Source organism: Ornithorhynchus anatinus, chromosome 11 (genome assembly GCF_004115215.2).
Source record: "Ornithorhynchus anatinus isolate Pmale09 chromosome 11, mOrnAna1.pri.v4, whole genome shotgun sequence".
In the NCBI taxonomy this organism is placed as follows: Eukaryota; Metazoa; Chordata; class Mammalia; order Monotremata; family Ornithorhynchidae; genus Ornithorhynchus; species Ornithorhynchus anatinus.
The window spans coordinates 63,194,551-63,211,401 of NC_041738.1; the positions used below are offsets into that span (position 1 = coordinate 63,194,551).

At 54.1% G+C, this 16,851-nt stretch overlaps 1 long non-coding RNA gene across 1 annotated transcript; it reads left to right on the forward strand.

Moving 5' to 3' along the window:
• The first annotated feature begins 598 nt into the window (after positions 1-598).
• LOC114815212 lies at positions 599-11,079 on the forward strand. Its single transcript, XR_003762982.2, has 3 exons — positions 599-658; positions 9,221-9,372; positions 10,607-11,079. It is a non-coding gene; the product is annotated as an uncharacterized LOC114815212 (long non-coding RNA).
• The last annotated feature ends 5,772 nt before the right edge of the window (positions 11,080-16,851 follow it).

Here is a 16,851-nt window from a genome sequence, read left to right on the forward strand (position 1 = left end):
CTCGGTTCACCGGCTCCTCCGCTGGTATCGCTGACCCCCTGGCGCTGGGCAGTCAGGCCGGGGCCAGCTCGGCCGCTCTCCTCTCCATCCTCGGGCACCCCTGGTTCTACCCCCAGGCCGGGTGGTCCCCAATGGGAGAGGGGACGGCGGACCTGAGCCCGGCGAGGGGTGCGGGGTGCGGGGGGAGGATCCTGGACACGCTGGATCCTTCCCTCGGCCCCCTCCTCCCTCTCCTTCACCTCCTCCTCCTTCTTCTCTTCTTCCTTCACCTTCTCCCCTCCTCCTCCCCCTCTTCTCCCTTCTCCTCCCCTTCTCCTCCTCCTCCTCCTCCCCCCTTCTCCTTCTCCTCTCCTTCTCCCCTTCCTCTTCGTCCTCTCCCGCCCCCTCTCCTCTTCCTCACTTGTCCCCCGCTCCGCGCTGACCCCCTTTCCCCTGACGCCGCTTCAGTTTGCAGCACCGGCCCGAGCACCGCGGTGGCGGCGGCGGCGGGGAGCGAAGCGGGCGGGGGCGGGGGCGGGGGATGGATGCGAAGGAGGAAGAGAAGCGGGAGGAGGAAGGGGGGAAGGAGGGAGGGAGGGAGGGAGGAGGAGAAAGAGAAGGAGGAGAAGAGAAGATGAGAAAGGCACGGGGGAGAGGCGGCAGCCAAGTCGGGGTTGAGGTGAGCCCTGCACGGCCCCCCAGTGCCCCGCTGGGGAGGAGGGGGAAGGTTAAGGGTGCTGGGGGCGAGGACTGGGGGGGGAGCTCCGCTTAAAGTGCCGGTTCGTCAACCAACATCTCAGGGAACCCCCGCCCCGCACCCCGGTTCCTCCTCCCGGGGGCTTCCTCCTCCCGAGGGGCGCCGCCGCGCGCTCCGCTCTCCCCCCGCCCCCCGCCCTGCTCTGCCCTCCCCCTGCTCGACCTCCAGGGACCCCCGCCCGCCCCTCGCCCCTAAAGGAGCACTGAGCCACTGTGCTGCCCACCTCAGCCCCTCACTATCATTCCCTCAAACACCTCTGTCCCCCCAGAGCAGCCTGGGGCCTAGTCTTCTTAGGGAATAATAATCATAATAATGTTATTTGTTACCGCTTAGTACGTGCCCGGCAATGTACTAAGCACTGGGGTGTATACAAGCAAATCGGGTTGGACACAGTTCCTGACCCACACGGGGCTCACAGTCTCAATCCCCATTTTACAGATGAGGGAACTGAGGCAGAGAGAAGTAAAGTGACTTGCCCAAGGTCACACAGCAGATAAAGTGGGAGAGCCAAGATAGAACCCACGACCTTCTGACTTCCAGTCCCTTGCTCTATCCACTTTGCCATGCTGCTTGTCTTAGCAACATTCCTTCTCCACTCATCCTCTCACCTCCTGCTCCGCCCCGCCCCCCCCCCCCTTTTCGGCTCCTTCCTCCCTCCCTTCCCCTGGCTGCTCCCCTCCCGCTCTTCCCCCGCAGAACAGGCCCCCTGCACTCTGGCTTCTTTCCCTCTGCTCCCTCTGCTCCCTCTTTGCTCCCCCTCCACCCTCTGCTCCCTTCCCCTTACCCCCTTACCCTCCCCTCAGCTAAGCCCCCCTTCCCTCTGCTTCTTCCTCTCTCCCTTCCCCTCCCCTCAGCACTGTGCTTATTTGTCTATATTTTTATTACCCTATTTATTTTGTTAATGAAGTGTACATCCCCTTGATTCTATTTATCGTGGTTATGTTGTCCTGTTTTTGTCCGTCTGGCTCCCCCGATTAGACTGTAAACCCGTCATTGGGCAGGGATTGTCTCTATCTATTGCCGAATTGTATATTCCAAGCGCTTAGTACAGTGCTCTGCACATGGTAAACGCTCAGTAAATACTATTGAATGAATGAATGAAAGAATGAATGTCTCAACTTGAACCCCTTCTCTTGTTTGGCCTGGATCCAGGGAGCAGCGGTCAGCGATGCCCTTGTGCCATCCTTTATAATAATGATGATGTTTGTTAAGGGCTTATGTGCCATTTATGTCGCGGAAGACACAAGAAACTTAAGGCCACGACAAGGGTCCCATTCCTGGCCAGTCCAGGGGTCTGTTCAGATGAACAGACTACAGGCCTCCGTTAGGGGCACCAGGGCACTGCCGTCCTGGAAGCCCACCCAACTGATTCTGTAGTCGCCCCTCAGCCTTTTCTCCCCCAAGTAATACACCTTTCCGAGAACCCTGCCTCCTCTGGCCCTCTCGGGCCCCCTCCTCCTGCCTCCTCAGCCCCCGCCACCCCGCCCCCAACCGGGGCCACCTGCAGCCTTTGCAGCACCCCCTCCCCATTCGCCACTTGCTGCGGCTGCAGCCTCAGCCTAGGACTCACACCTGCTGCCTCTCTCCGGCCGGCCTCCCACGACCAGTGCCTCTACCTGGATCTCTCGGATCGGACAGCCGGCCACCACCCCAGTCCTGTTCCCCGGGGCAGAGGACCTGGATATCAGCACTCGGCTTGCATCATGGCTTGCCTGCCTGACAATTCCCTTCCCCAAATCCTAAAACCTCTTCCTCTCGCTTGAAAATGATCTCGGTGTTTGGGTGTTTGTCCTGCTAGACTGGAAGCCTCGAGGGCAGGGGTCGTGTCTACTATCTCACTGCACTCTTCCCAGCGCTCAGTCCTGGACTCGGTAGCCAGTAGACTTGTCAGCTCCTTAACGGCAGGGATTGTGTCTCCTAACTCCGTTGTCCTCTCAAGGGCCTGGAAAAAGGAAAGAGCACAGGCCTGGGAGTCAGAGGACCTGGGTTCTAATCCCATCTCTGACACTTTCCTGCTGCTTGATCTTGGGCAAATCATTTAACTTCTCTGTACCTCAGTCTCCTCAATTGTAACATTGGGGATTTAATACCTATTCTCCCTCCTTAGATTGTGAGCCCCTTATGGGATAGGGACTGTGTCCGACCTGATAATCTTGTTTCTTCTCCAGTGCTTAAAACAGTGTTTGGCACAGAGTAAGTGCTTAACAAATTTCACAATCATCAGTAGTACTAAGTGCTCACTCCAGGGCTATGCGGGATGAGGGGAGCACCCAGCCCAGCTGCCTGCCCATGCCTCCAGCCCCATCTCCTTGAGCTTCACTAACAGTGTAGGTAGATGAGAGAATTTCAACTCTTCTGGGGACAAGGTTATTGTCTTATTACCACCTGGATACCCTTTCCCAGCGCTAAGTACAATGTTCTGCACAGAGTAAGGGCTTAATAAATACTGGTACTACTACTATTGCACTAAGTCCTGGCACTAGCTCTGCGGCCGGCGGGTCGGTCCTCTTTCTTCCGAACCTCTCGTCAGCTCGGGAAGGGGGAGGGGAAGGCGGTGGGGTTGGGGAAGAGAGGGAAGGGGAGGGGAGGGGAAGACGGCGCCCACAGGGAGGCTTCAGGTAATGGGAATGTAAAATCCCTTTTGCCGGGGGATGCAGCGGGCGCTTAATGTGAATTGAAACGGATTGCTGGCGGCCTGACACTCTGGATAGGGTATTAACTCCGAAGAACTGAGTCGAAATTACGCATTTTTCCTGCTCGCCAGCGTCTCCCTCTCTCCCTTTGTTAAGAAATGCAGTGTCTCTCTGACCTCCTGCCGCTTCGACTCTCCGAGAGAGGACTGAGGGCGGGAAGACCCGCCGAAGGCGCGGGCCCCCTTTGCTCACGTTCCGTGCGGCGGGGCTGCCTGGATTCCCGCCACAGGAGCCCATCCTACCTTCCTGCACCCCTTCTCTGGCTCGGACCCCCAGCCGCCCCCATCCCCCCGACTGTGCTCCTGCCCCTACTGACAATCAGCTCCCTGCACCCCTTCTCCTGGATCCCAGTTTGCCCTCATCACCACTGGGGGCTCAGGGGCTCTGGAGGCGCTGGGTGCTCTGGGGGGCTCTGGGGGCTTTTGAGTGGTCTGGAGCCCTTGGAGACTCTGAGGCTCTGGGGGCTCTGGGAGGCTCTGGGATTCTGGGGGTTCTGGGAGCTATGAAGGCTCTGAATCAGGGAATCAGTTCATGTCGGGTCAATGATGTTGAAAGTGCCTCCATACGAAGGCGCACGACCACATGCCCAGGCAAATCCATGCATACACACTCCCTAGCACACATTTGATCATGCAACCACCCAAAAACATGCACACACACACAGAAAACACATGCCCATGCATGTTCAAACACACACACCCCCCCCCCACATGTGCACACGTGCCCACGCGCACACACACACATACACACTCTCTCTCTCTCTCTCTCTCTCTCTCTCTCTCTCCCTATTTTTAGTCAAGGAATTGGTTGCCAGGGACATTGGCTAATTCCTTCCCCATCTATCAGGGAATCCACGCAGGAGCTGTTGCAGGTCTAATTGAGGGGATTTATGGTAAAATGCAACTTGTCAGATGCAGCTCAGGAAAGAAATCAAGTGGCAAGCTGGGAACTCCATCTCTCAGTCCTGCTTAGGTTTTAAACCATTCAGATTTCCTCCCCTGAATGGCCCTGAGCTGCAGTGGGATAAAGGCTCAGGCCTTTGTAGGGTCAGAGAAGTCTGACCTTGGTCCAAGGATGGGGAAGTTGATTTAGCTGCAGTTTTCTCCTGAGGACTGGTGAGGGGCTGGGCTGGGGCTGGGCTGGGCCTGGGCTGGGGCTGAATGGGCACCTGGTTGGGGCTGGACCAGGGTTTGGCTGGGACTGGTATCTGGTATGGGACTGGTCAGGTCTGGTATGGGGCTGGACCAGATTATGACTGGGGCCAGGACTTGGTCAGGGCTGGGGTTGGGATTGGGGCAGGGTCCTGGCTGGGACTTAGTTGGGGCCAGGTGGAAGCTAGGCTGGAGGTGGACCAGGCCTGGGCTGGTGCTGGGATGAGGTTAGAGCTGGGCTGGAGCTGGGTGGCATCCTGACTGGGGCTTAGCTGGAGCTGGGTCGAGGCTTGGCTGGGGCTGGACCAGGGAGGGATCAGGGTTGGGCCAGGTCAGGGCTGGACTGAGTCTGGGAAGGGGTCCTGGCCAGGATTTGGCTGGGCCCGGGTTGAGGCTTGGTCTCAGAGAGGTAAGGACCAGACTGGGACCAGGCTGGGTCTGGGCCAGGGCTCGGGGGAGCTGATGGGAACATGGGGGTCAGAATCCTACTTGGTTGAGGGATCTGAGGCAGAGAAAGCGGACGCCTGCCTCAATTTCTCAGGAAATTTCTTTTCCTTCCAGGTCCCTCTGCATGGAGGTCATCCTATCCAGTCCCCTGCGTCTTGGCAAGGCATTAGCCAGCTCAAATCTTCCTCTTCCTCCTCCTCCTCTTCCCCCCCCCCCACCTCCTAGTCTTTCTCATTCATCCCTTCCCCTCCTGATTCTTCTCGTTCCCCACTCCTCTTTGTCCTCCATCCTCCCCCTTATCCCCCCACCCCCCAACCTCTTCTTCCTGTCATCCTCCTTTTGGAAACACAAGGGCATGGACTTATGATTAGAAAAGGGCAGAGGCATATAAATAACGGAATGTCATCAAGGGTTTGAGGGTTCCAAGTCAGGGCTAAGGGGGCCGGAGTAGAGGAATTGGACTAGCAATGGGGAGTATGTGTGTGGGGGGGGGGTGAGCAAGAAATACATCAATAGAGATTCACAAAGACAGAGAGACAGCAAGAGAGAGAGAGAAAGAGAGACCAAGAGAGGGAGAGACAGCAAGCCTGCTGAGTAAGAGACAGATTCTATTTTTCATTTCCCCAAGGGAGGAAATAACGCAAACATGTGAGTGGGATGAATTGAAGGGAAAGAAAGGCTCTCTTCCCTGCTTAACAACTAGCATCTCCATAGAATGCTCCCCACCCCCATGTTAACCTGGACAAATCCCTGAGGGACAGAGAGGGGGTGGGGTGACCGGGACATGACCCGCCCTTTCCAAAAGGGAGATTGAAGATTAATTAATTGATAAATCAATCAATCATACTTATTGAACAGCTACTGTGTGCAGAACACTGTACTAAGCACTTGGGAGAGTACAATATAACAATGTAACAGACACATTCCATGCCCACAGTGAACTTACAGTCTAGAAGGAATCAATCAGTTAATTAATCAATTATATTAATTGTAATAATAATAATAATGTTGGTATTTGTTAAGTGCTTACTATGTGCAGAGCACTGTTCTAAGCACTGGGGTAGATACAGGGTAATCAGATTGTCCCACGTGAGGCTCACAGTCTTAATCCCCATTTTACAGATGAGGGAACTGAGGCACAGAGAAGTGAAGTGACTTGCCCACAGTCACACAGCTGACAAGTGGCAGAGCCGGGATTCAAACCCATGACCTCTGACTCCCAAGCCCAGGCTCTTTCCACTGAGCCACCCTGCTTCTCTTAATCTTATATTAATCTTGATCTTAATATACAACTTAATCAGTTGTATATATCTATAATTCTATTTATTTATAATGATGCTATTGATGCCCATTTAGTTGTTTTGATGTCTGTCTCCCCTCTTCTAGACCGTGAACCTGTTGTGGGCAGGGATTGTCTCTGCTGTTGAATTGTACTTTCCAACCGCTTAGTACAGTGCTCTGCATACAGTAAGTGCTCAATAAATACTATTGAATAAATTAAATAATTGTATTTATTGAGCACTTACTGGGTGCAATGCACTGCACTAAGCACTTAGGAGAGTATAATACAACAGTTGGTAGACACAATACCTACTCATAATCAATCAGTTATATTTATTTAGCACTACTATGTGCAGAGCACTGCACTAAGCTCTTGAGAAAGCACAATACAACAGAATTAGTAGACACTTTTCCTTCCCATAAGAAGATTACAGTCTGTAGGTGGAAATAGACATTAAAATTAAGTATGGATTTGTGCATAAGTACTCCGGGAGAGATGAGGGATGAATATCAATTGCTTAAAGGGGCTAGATCTAAGTGCATAAGGTGACACAGAAGGGAGACGGAGTAGGGGAGATGAAGACTTAGTTGGGGAAGGTTTCTTGGAGGAAATGTGATTTTAATGGTTTTAAAGGTAGGGAGAGTAGTGGTCTACCATCTATGGAGTGGGAGGGAGTTCCAGGTCAGAGGAGGACATAGACAGGATTTGAGATGTACAGCACCTTGCCAAAAGCTAAACAGCGAATCACAGGCAGAGCCAGGATGAGGCCCAAGTCTTTGGCCAAGCCAGCCAGGAAGGAGGTAGACAGTGGCCCAGACACTAGCCAAGAGCGGGATAAAGAGAGGTCCAGGCAGTAACCAGGAGGGGGATAGACAGTGGCCCAGACACTAGCCAGGAAGGAGGTAGACAGTGGCCCAGACACTAGCCAGGAGTGGGGTAGACAGTGGTCCAGGCAGTAGTCAGGATTGAGGTAGACAGTGGCCCAGACACCAGCCAAGAAGGAGTTAGAGGTTTAGATACTAGCCAGGAGTGGGATTGACAATGTCCCAGACACTAGCCAAGAGGGAGGTAGAAGGTTGCCCAGGCAATAGCCAGGAAGGGGGCATCTTGTAAAGGTCTTAGGAAGGTCGTGTGGTTGGCCCAGCATCCTCTCTCAGGAAAGATGACCCCGCTCTGCTCTGCTTCCCTGCATTTGACCCCTTGCGACCCTATACTGGGTAGCTTGGTAGTCTCCTGCAGTTTCTGGCACCCCCAAGCTACCCACAGAATGCTCAACTGAACTGCAGGGAATGATGCTCTGGCCCCAGGGCACGATGGATGGACGGGGGCATCTGAGTGGAGGGAAGAAGCTAGCATTGGGAGCCATGAGGTCTGTTCATCTGCCTGTCCATCTGTCTGGGACCCCTTCAGAGCACTATTGAAGGCACCTCTCCTCCAAGAGGCCTTCCCTAAGCCCTCCTTTCCTCTTCTCCCTCACCCTTCTGCATTGCCCTGACTTGCTCCCTTCGGCCCCACAGCCCTTATGTACATATCTGTAATTTATTTGTTTATATTAATGTCTGTCATCCCTCTAGACTGTAAGCTCATTGTGGGCAGGGAATATGTCCATTTACTGTTATATTTTATCTCCCAAGTGCTTAGTGCAGTGTTCTGCACACAATAAGTGCTCAGTAGGTTTGAATGAATGAATGACACCTGGGCCGTTGCTGGTGTCCTCCCAAAGACAGAACAGCCCCCCCGCCAACACCTCTTGTCTGGACGGTGACCTGCCCCCTGCCCCACCTCAGCCTCTGCACCTGCCCCATGCCTCTATCCATGTCCCTGCCCTCGCCCCCTGCCTCTGCCTGTGTCCCTGTCCCAGCTTCTGCCCTTAACCCTAACCTGGGCTGGGCCCCTCTCCCTGCCCCTGTCCCTGTCCTTGTCCCTGTCCCAGCCCCAGTCCCTGTCCCTGTCCCTGTCCCAGTCCCAGTCCCTGCCCCTGCTCCGACCTCGGCCCCGGCCCCGGCCCCGGCCCCGGCCCCAGCGGCCTGCAGGCAACAGCACCGCCCCAGGAATGCTAAGCAGCTGTGAAGCCCGGCCTGGTCGTCTCAGGGGACGGGGACAGGGACGGCTCGCGGGGGAGGGGGTGGGAACCGCCAGAGGGGAATCTAAACGAGACAGCGATGCATCATTCCACGGTCAGGAAAACACGAGTCTTCTGTCAGAGACCTTTGCAGAGACGACATTCCGCCTCTCTCTCCGCCACCCTCCACCCCCACGGCTGGTTTCCTTCATCAGATCCACCCCCCTCCCCCACCCCACCCCCTCACCCCCCCGGCCGGAAGCTAAGCATGTTCTCCGGGAGGACAGCAAGGCACTGACCTGGGCAGGTTGGCGTCAAGGTTCTGGATTCCCTTCTGACAGATCTCTGGCTGTCTCCCCCGACCCCCAGACTGCCCCCACACTCTGCTCCAGCCTACTCCACACCCCCCTATACCATCTCTGCATCTATATCTCCCAAGTGCTCCCTGACCTCTGACTCTCTCCTCTCCATCCCTGATTCTCCCCCAGTGGCCCAGCACAGATCATCCCTCACACCTAACTCTCCCCTCTACATCCCTGACTCTCCTCCAATGACCCAGCACAGTTCATCCCACACCCCTTTCTCCTCTCAGTCCCTGACTCTCCCCAGTGACCCAGCACAGACCATGTAGCACCCCTTACTTTCTTCCATCCATCCCTGACTCTCCCCAGTGACCCAACATGGGACATCCAACACCCCTGACTCTCCCCCCGTGGCCCAGCACAGATCATCCCATTCCCCCTGACTCTCTCTATACCATTCGTGTTTCTGTATTTTCCAAGTGGTCCCTTGGCCTAGTGTTCTGCTTGCAGCAGGTGCCCAATGGAGATGACAATCTCTTGGTCCTAGGTGGAAGAAGCCCCAGCCCCAGTGAATAGCCTGGCCAGAAACAGCTTGTGAAGGTCCTTCAGCTGCTGCCACCCACCCACCCGCCTGCCTGCCCACCTGCCTGCCTGCTGGCCCACCCTGCTCCAGAGTTAAGAAACTTCCCCACTCCTCAGGTAACTCAAGTGGTTGCCCATCCACCTCCTCATCAAACAGAAACTCTTCACCGTTCTCTTCACCGTTGGATTTAAAGCATTAAATCATCTTGCTCCCTCCAACCTCACCTCATTACTCCCCTACAACCCAGTCTGCACACTTCGCTCTACTAATGCTAACTTTCTCACTGTATCTCTATCTCATCTATCTCGCTGCTGACCCCTCACCCACGACTGCCTCTGACCTGAAACCCCCTCCCTCCTCAAATCTAACAATTACTCTCCCCTTCAAAGCCTTATTGAAGGCACATCTCCTCCAAGGGGCCTTCCCTGACTTAAACCTTCCTTTCCTCTCCTCCGACTCCCTTATGAGTCACCCTGACTTACTCCCTTTATTTATTCATTCAATCGTATTTATTGAGCGTTTACTGTGTGCAGAGCACTGTACTAAGCACTTGGAAAGTACAATTCGGCAACATATAGAGAAAATCCCTACCCAACAACGGGTTCACAGTTTAGAAGGGGGGAGACAGACAACAAAACAAAACAAGTAGACAGGCATCAATAGCATCAATATAAATAAATAGAATTATAGATATATACACATCATTAATAAAATAAATAGAATAATGAATATGTACATATATACACAAGTGCTGCGGAATGGGGAGGGACGTAGAGCAAAGGGAGGGAGTCAGGGTGATGGGGAGGACCCTACAGCTCTTATGTACATACCTATAATTTATTTATATTAATGTCTGTAAGATCATTGTGGGCAGGGAAAGTGTCGTTTATTGTTATATTGTACTCTCCCAAATGCTTAGTACTATGCTCTGCACACAGTAAGTACTCAATAAATCCGATTAAATGAATGAATTAATTAATGAAAGGTCTGGTTTGGGGACAGCCCAGATTGGGTGCAGTCCCAAGAATCCCCTCCATCCCTGGCTTTTCCCAGTATCCCTGAGTCTCCCCTCTCCATCCCTGATTCTGTCCCAGTGATCAAGCACAGATCACCCCACACCCCTGTCTCTCTCTGCTTATCCCCACTCTCCCCAAGGATCTGTGTCCAACCTGATTATCTTGTATCTACTCCAGCGCTTACAACAGTGCTTGATGCATAGTAAACACTTAAATGCCATTATCATTGTTATTATTTTTATTATATTATCCCCCACCCCTCTCCATCCTTGACTCCATCCATCCCTGGGTCCCTGCCCTAACCCCCAGGCCCCGCCCTGGTCTTCCCCTACAGTGGACCCGACCGACCCCCCCGCTCCCAGCCAGCTTCTCTCGGCATTAAGGCATTATCCCAAGATGAAAGGCTGCAATGGAGCTATTTGCAATCCCGCTGGCGGCTTCGGGGCTTGGCGAGAGAAAGACTTCAGAGAAGACTCCGGGAGGAGAAAAGGTCTATGCTGTTGTTTGGGGGCATTAATGCCCCCCCTCTAACTCCCACTCAGCACTGGCTGAGCCCCAAGACTAGCCTCTCCTGGACAGCAGTGAAGCCTGGAGCCTGAGGGCATGGGGAGGGGAGGGAACGGGAGCGGGCCTCACCCTGTGGGGAGAGGTCCAGCGTGGGGAGGGCAGTGTCAGGAGCTGGACCAGAAAAATAGGTGTAGTCTGGGAGGGGGGCACCTCTTGGAAGGATGGAACAGTATGGCCTCGTGGCTAGAACATGGGCCTGGGAGTCAGAGGAGCTGGGTTCTAATCCCAGCCCCACCACTTGCTGATCTGCTGACCTTGGGCAAGTCACTTCATTTTTCTGGGCCTCAGTTACCTCAGTAAAATGGGATTACGACTGTGAGGCCTATGTGGGACAGGGACTGGGTCCAACCCGATTATTTTGTATCAACCCCAGCACTTAGAACAGGGCCTGCTATATAGTAATTGCTTAACAAGTTCTACAACCCAGCCCACACACTATGCTCTTGTAGTGTTAACCTTCTCGCTGTACCTTGATCTCACCTATTTCAACTCTGACCTCTAGCCCATGTCTTGCCTCCTGCCTGGAATACCCTCCATCCCCAAATCTGGCAGACAATTACTCTTCCCCACTTCAGAGCCTTACTGAAGGTACATCTCCTCCAAGAGGCCTTCCCGGACTAAGTGCCACCTTTCCTCTTCACCCACTCCCTTCTGTGTTTCCCTGCCCAGCTCCCTTTGTTCTTCCCAACCCTACTGCACTTATGTGCATACCTGTAATTTTATTTATTTGTATTCATGTGTGTATCACTCCCCTCTAGACTGAAAGCTTGTCTCGGGCAGGGAATGTATCTGCCTATTGTTGTGTTGTACTCTCCCAAGCACTTAGCACAGTGCTCTGCAACAGTAAGTGCTCAATAAATACGATTGAGTAAATGAATGCATGAATGAACAAATATCATTAAAAAAGCCCCTTCAACTGGCCCATGTGTGTGTAAGTCAGCGTGAGTGTGTATGTATGTGCACAGAGCAAATTCATGTGCAAGGGTGTGTATGTCTGTGTAGAATTGTGTGTTTGCATGTTTGGGAGTGTTTACATGTTTATGTATGTGTGTGTGCACATATGTGCATGAGAGTGGGACAGGGACTCTTTCCAATGTTACTGCATTGTATCTACCTCAGGGCTTAGTTTATTGCTTGGTGTGTATTAAGAGCTTTAAAAAATACCACTATTATTATTATTATTTTCTGAGTATGTAAATATATATGTATCTATCTACATAATACATATTACACAATATATTATGGAATTTGTTCGGTGTTTACTAAGTGCCAAGCACTGTGAGAAATACAATACAACCAGATCAATCTCTGTCCCACATGGGGTTCACAGTCTAAGAGGGAAGGAGAAGAGGAATTTAATCCCCATTTTACAGAAATGAAACTAAGGCACAAAGGAGTTAAGCATTTGCTGAAGGTCACTCAGCAGGCAAGTGGTGGAGCCAGGACGAAAACCCAGATCTTTTGACTCCCGGACAGGTTCTTTCCACTAGGCTGTGCAGCTTCCCAATAAATATACCAGCATCAATCAATCAATCAATCAATCGGTGGTTTTTATTGAATGCTTACTGTGAGCAGATCACTGCACTAAGTTATTGGAAAACTACAATACTGTTGGTAGACGTTACCCCTGCCCACGAGATGCTTTCAGTCCGAAGGGGAAGACAGACATGAAAATAAATTACAGTTAGGGGAAAAATATATGAATAAGCATACCAATATATGTACAGATAAATAGAGTATGCGGGCGTAGATAAGTGTTGAGGCTAGGAATAAGTCTGACTACCGTTTTCAAGCCCCTTCCCTCCCAACCCCTCACCCTCTAACGGATCAGTTCATTGCCCAGGCTTGTCCGTGGCAAGTGTCCTCCCACCCCTAGGCCGCACCCTTCTCCCTGTCCCCCTCCACACACTCTCCCTGATCCCCTCGGCACCCTCTCCCCCAGCACCCGCTGGCCCTGCGGCCCGCCACCCCTCCCCCTCCCTCGCATGCAGGAGGCTCGGCCGGCGGTGGCCAGGGTCAGGCGAGCCGGGCGGCGGATGCTTGCTATCCTGTGCAGGATTTCCAGGGGCGCCTCTCCTCCCAGGAGCCCGAGGAGAGAAGGAATCTGGAGGTGTCTTGCTTTGGCGGTTTGCATGTGTCCTTGGCGCTGCCCGGTGGAGTGGAACGATCCCCGTGGTGGGCAGGATTCCCTGGCTCCTATCCCGAATCCCCGGGTGACTTTGCTGAGAGCCGCTGGCCTCGGGCCGGCCAGGAGCACGGGTCCGGCAGGTGAGGAGCGAGGCGTGCTGGGAAGGCGGATGGGCTGATTGCTCCTGTGTGCTGCCCTGCAAGGCCTCCTTCGGCGCGGGCAGCGCGGTGGCATGGGGGACGGGGGCTGGCAGCCCGGCTCTCTGCGGGACAGCACTCTCGGCCGGGTCCAGGCCGCTGGGGGAGAGGCTCGAGGAAGACCGACGCTGTGGGGCTGGTCACACTTTAAGCTCCCTCGCTATCCTCGCCCTCCTCATTCCCCCTTGCTACCCTCGCTCCTCCTACTTACCCTCACTCCTCACTCCCCCTCTTTCTCCCTCACTCCCCGAGCTGTTCTCCCTCCTCTTTGCCCTTCCTAGCTGTCTTCGCTCCCCCAACTCCCAGGCTGCCCTCACTCTCCCTGGATGCCCTCACTCTCCCTTGCTGCCTTCACTCTCCCTGGCTGCCCTCACTTCCCCTGGCTGCCCTAACTTCCCCTGGCTGCCCTCACTCTCCCTTGCTGCCCTCACTCTCCCTGGCTGCCCTCACTTCCCCTGACTGCCCTCACTCACCCTTGCTGCCCTCACTCTTCCTTGCTGCTCTCACTTCCCCTAGCTGCCCTCACTCTCCCTTGCTGCCCTCACTCTCCCTTGCTGCCCTCACTCTTCCTTGCTGCCCTCACTCTCTCTTGCTGCCCTCACTCCCCCTGACTGCTCTCACTTTCTCTTGCTGCCCTCACCTCCCTTCCTCCCCTCCTCGCTCCCCTGCCCCCCCCCCCCGCCCCCGAGCAGAAGGGGGTGCCTCCCCGCTGCGTGGCCCCACCCAGGAGGAGATGGCAATGTTGGGGGGTGTCCAGGAAGGATAGTGGGGATGGCTCGCCGGCTTCCCCAGGAGAAGGCCCGAGTCCCTGGGGCGCGGGCCTAGCCCTGACCCCGCTGCTATAGAAGCAGGACAATGAAAGACGCCCAGCCGTTCCCTGGGGGGTCCTGGAAAGGCCAGGCCGGGCCGGACAGGGAGGTGCGGGTAGAGGGCGGGGGAGCGGGGCTGGGAGCGGGGGAAGAGGCCCAACTCACAGGCAGGAAAATGCAGATTTTTCTCTGGGGAGAAGGGGATGGGGTGGAGGGGTCAACCTCGACATTCTGGACCCCTCCCCCTCGCTGGGCTCTGGCAATCCACGGGGGGCTTGAGGAATAAGCAGGGGCAACTGGGGCCGAGATCCGCGTGTGGGCAGGACTCCAGGTTTTCCTGCCGTTTTAGGGTAGGGTCTGCAGACCAGGATTTCACCACGGGGTAGGAAGGGACGGGGTAGGGAAGTGGGGAGGGAAGGGGAGGAAAGGAGGGACTCCCCCTTATGCTGCAGACTCCGCATTCCTTCGGCCAGCTCCCTCCCCTTAACTGTCTTGCTGCCCCGGGCTCCCACACTTTGTTATTATTATTATTAGAAGTAATAACAACTATTATCATCGTTATTATTATTATTACGGTATTTGTTAAGTTCTTGGAACTCTTACAGTACCAACAGTATATTAGCCCTCGGGCAGATTCAAAATATTCTGGGCCCTTACGCCAGGGTGCTGGTTAATCAGAGAAAATCCCCGAGGAGGAGAGGAGGGGGAGGAAAGGGACAGTGTGGGAGGAAGAGGGAAGAAGGAGAGGGAGGAGAGGGACAGGGTGAGAGGGCTAAAAGAGGGACAGAGGAGGAAGAGGGGGAGGAGCGGGGGAGGGACGGAGGGGAGGGGAGGGTGGAGTGGGGAGGAGAGGGGGAGGAGGGCTTTCCGGTTTCAGGGGTCTCCGAAGGTGGGGAGCAGCATGAGCGAGGGGTAGGAGAAGAAGAGTAAAAATGAGGCACGGTTTGAGACAGAGTTCAAGGAGACCCCGGGAGAGGGCGGAATCAGGACGCGGGTGGGGCCGGAGGGGGGCTGGAGGGGGCAGGACCGTAAGGGGCGGGGCCTTTCGGTGTCCGACTGTCCGGGGTCCTGTCCGGAGCGGCCTGGGTCCTTGTGGGGGAGGAGGGGACTTGGGGCGGGGCGGAGGGAACCGGGCACTCTGTAGCTTTGCAGGGCCAAGGAGAGGCCCTGGGCGGAGGGGCGGAGCCCCGAGGCGCCCAGTGCTGGGGGGAAGGCAAGTGGCGCCCAGGGTCCGGTTTGGGTCCGCTACCTTCGGGGCCAGTTTACACCATTGCTCTCCAGATCCGTTTTATACCCACTGCCCCCAGGGCCGGTTTATGCTGGTTTATGGCGGCTGCCCTCTGGGCCTGTTTATACCCACTGCTCCTGGGCTGTTTCATACCTACTGCACTCCAGATCCATTTTATACCTGCTGCCTTCAAGGCCAGTTTGGGCAGGTTTATGCTGGCTGCCCTCAGAGCCTGTTTATTCAACTGCCCGGGGCTAATTCATAATAATAATAATAATTATGGCATTTGTTCATTCATTCATTCATTCAATAGTATTTATTGAGCGCTTACTATGTGCAGAGCACTGTACTAAGCGCTTGGGATGAACAAGTCGGCAACAGATAGAGACAGTCCCTGCCGTTTGACGGGCTTACAGTCTAATCAGGGGAGATGGACAGACGAGAACAATGGCAATAAATAGAGTCAAGGGGAAGAACATCTCGTAAAAACAATGGCAACTAAATAGAATCAAGGCGATGTACAATTCATTAACAAAATAAATAGGGTAATGAAAATATATTAAATGATTACTATGTGCCAAGGACTGTTCCAAGTGCTGGGGTAGATACAAGGTAATCAGGTTGTCCCATGTGGGGCTTACAGTCTTAATCCCCATTTTACAGATGGAGTAACTGAGGCACAGAGAAGTTAAGTGGCTTCCCCAAGGTCACACAGCAGACAAGTGGCGGAGCCAGGATTAGAACCCATGTCCTCTGACTTCCAAGCTCTTGCTCTTTCCACTAAGCCACGCCACTGCCTTCCAGATCCATTTTATACTCGCTGCCCATAGGGCCAGTTTATACCCACTGTATAAGTAGGATTCCAGATCCTCACCTGAACCTGCAGTGTGACTTCTCGGCATGACCCTGCAGTGTGATGCACCATGCAGCGTGACCCCCAGCTTGACCCACTCAGTGTGACCCCAAAGTCTGACCCTGCAATGAGTCCTGCCTTTCCTGGGACCATATCCTGTTGCAGTCTTTCTATATGCTGGGCCAATTAGGAAACTGAGAGGTGTCTCTGCACATTCAAGAGAAGCCTCGCCTGGTCTCTGCCCTGAGGGGCTCTGAATCGCAGTCCTTTGTCTCTCCATTACCAGGCAGGCAAGTAAGTGGATGGACAGACTGACAGAGCAACTGGCAGACAGAGAGATCGAACTGGGGAGAAAAGATAGAATGAACATTGATTCTTTGTGCCCCAAACCCTGGCTGGTTCCATCTGAATGTTTCAGGTCCTGCAAGGGTCTCCCTAAGCCCAAGAGCAGTCTTGGGAATTCCAGGCAGTATGGGAGAGTTGGAGGTGCTGGTGGAGGACTAGCTAAGGACCAGTGTTGTCATGGTGACACTGCTGGGCTGATGGAGGAAGTGGTGGTGAAGCATCTAGGAGAGCTGTCGTCGGTGTCATCACCATGGTCATCACCATCATCATCATCACTCACCATCACAGATTGTGCAGCTGTGGGCAGAGCACTGTTCTGGGCACTTGGGAGCAACCAACAGAAATTGGAAATGTGGTCCCTTCCTTCAGGGGAGTTGTAATTTAATGGAGGTGACACAGAAGGGAGTGGGACATAAGGAAAAGTGGGGCTTAGTCTGGGAAGGCCTCTTGGA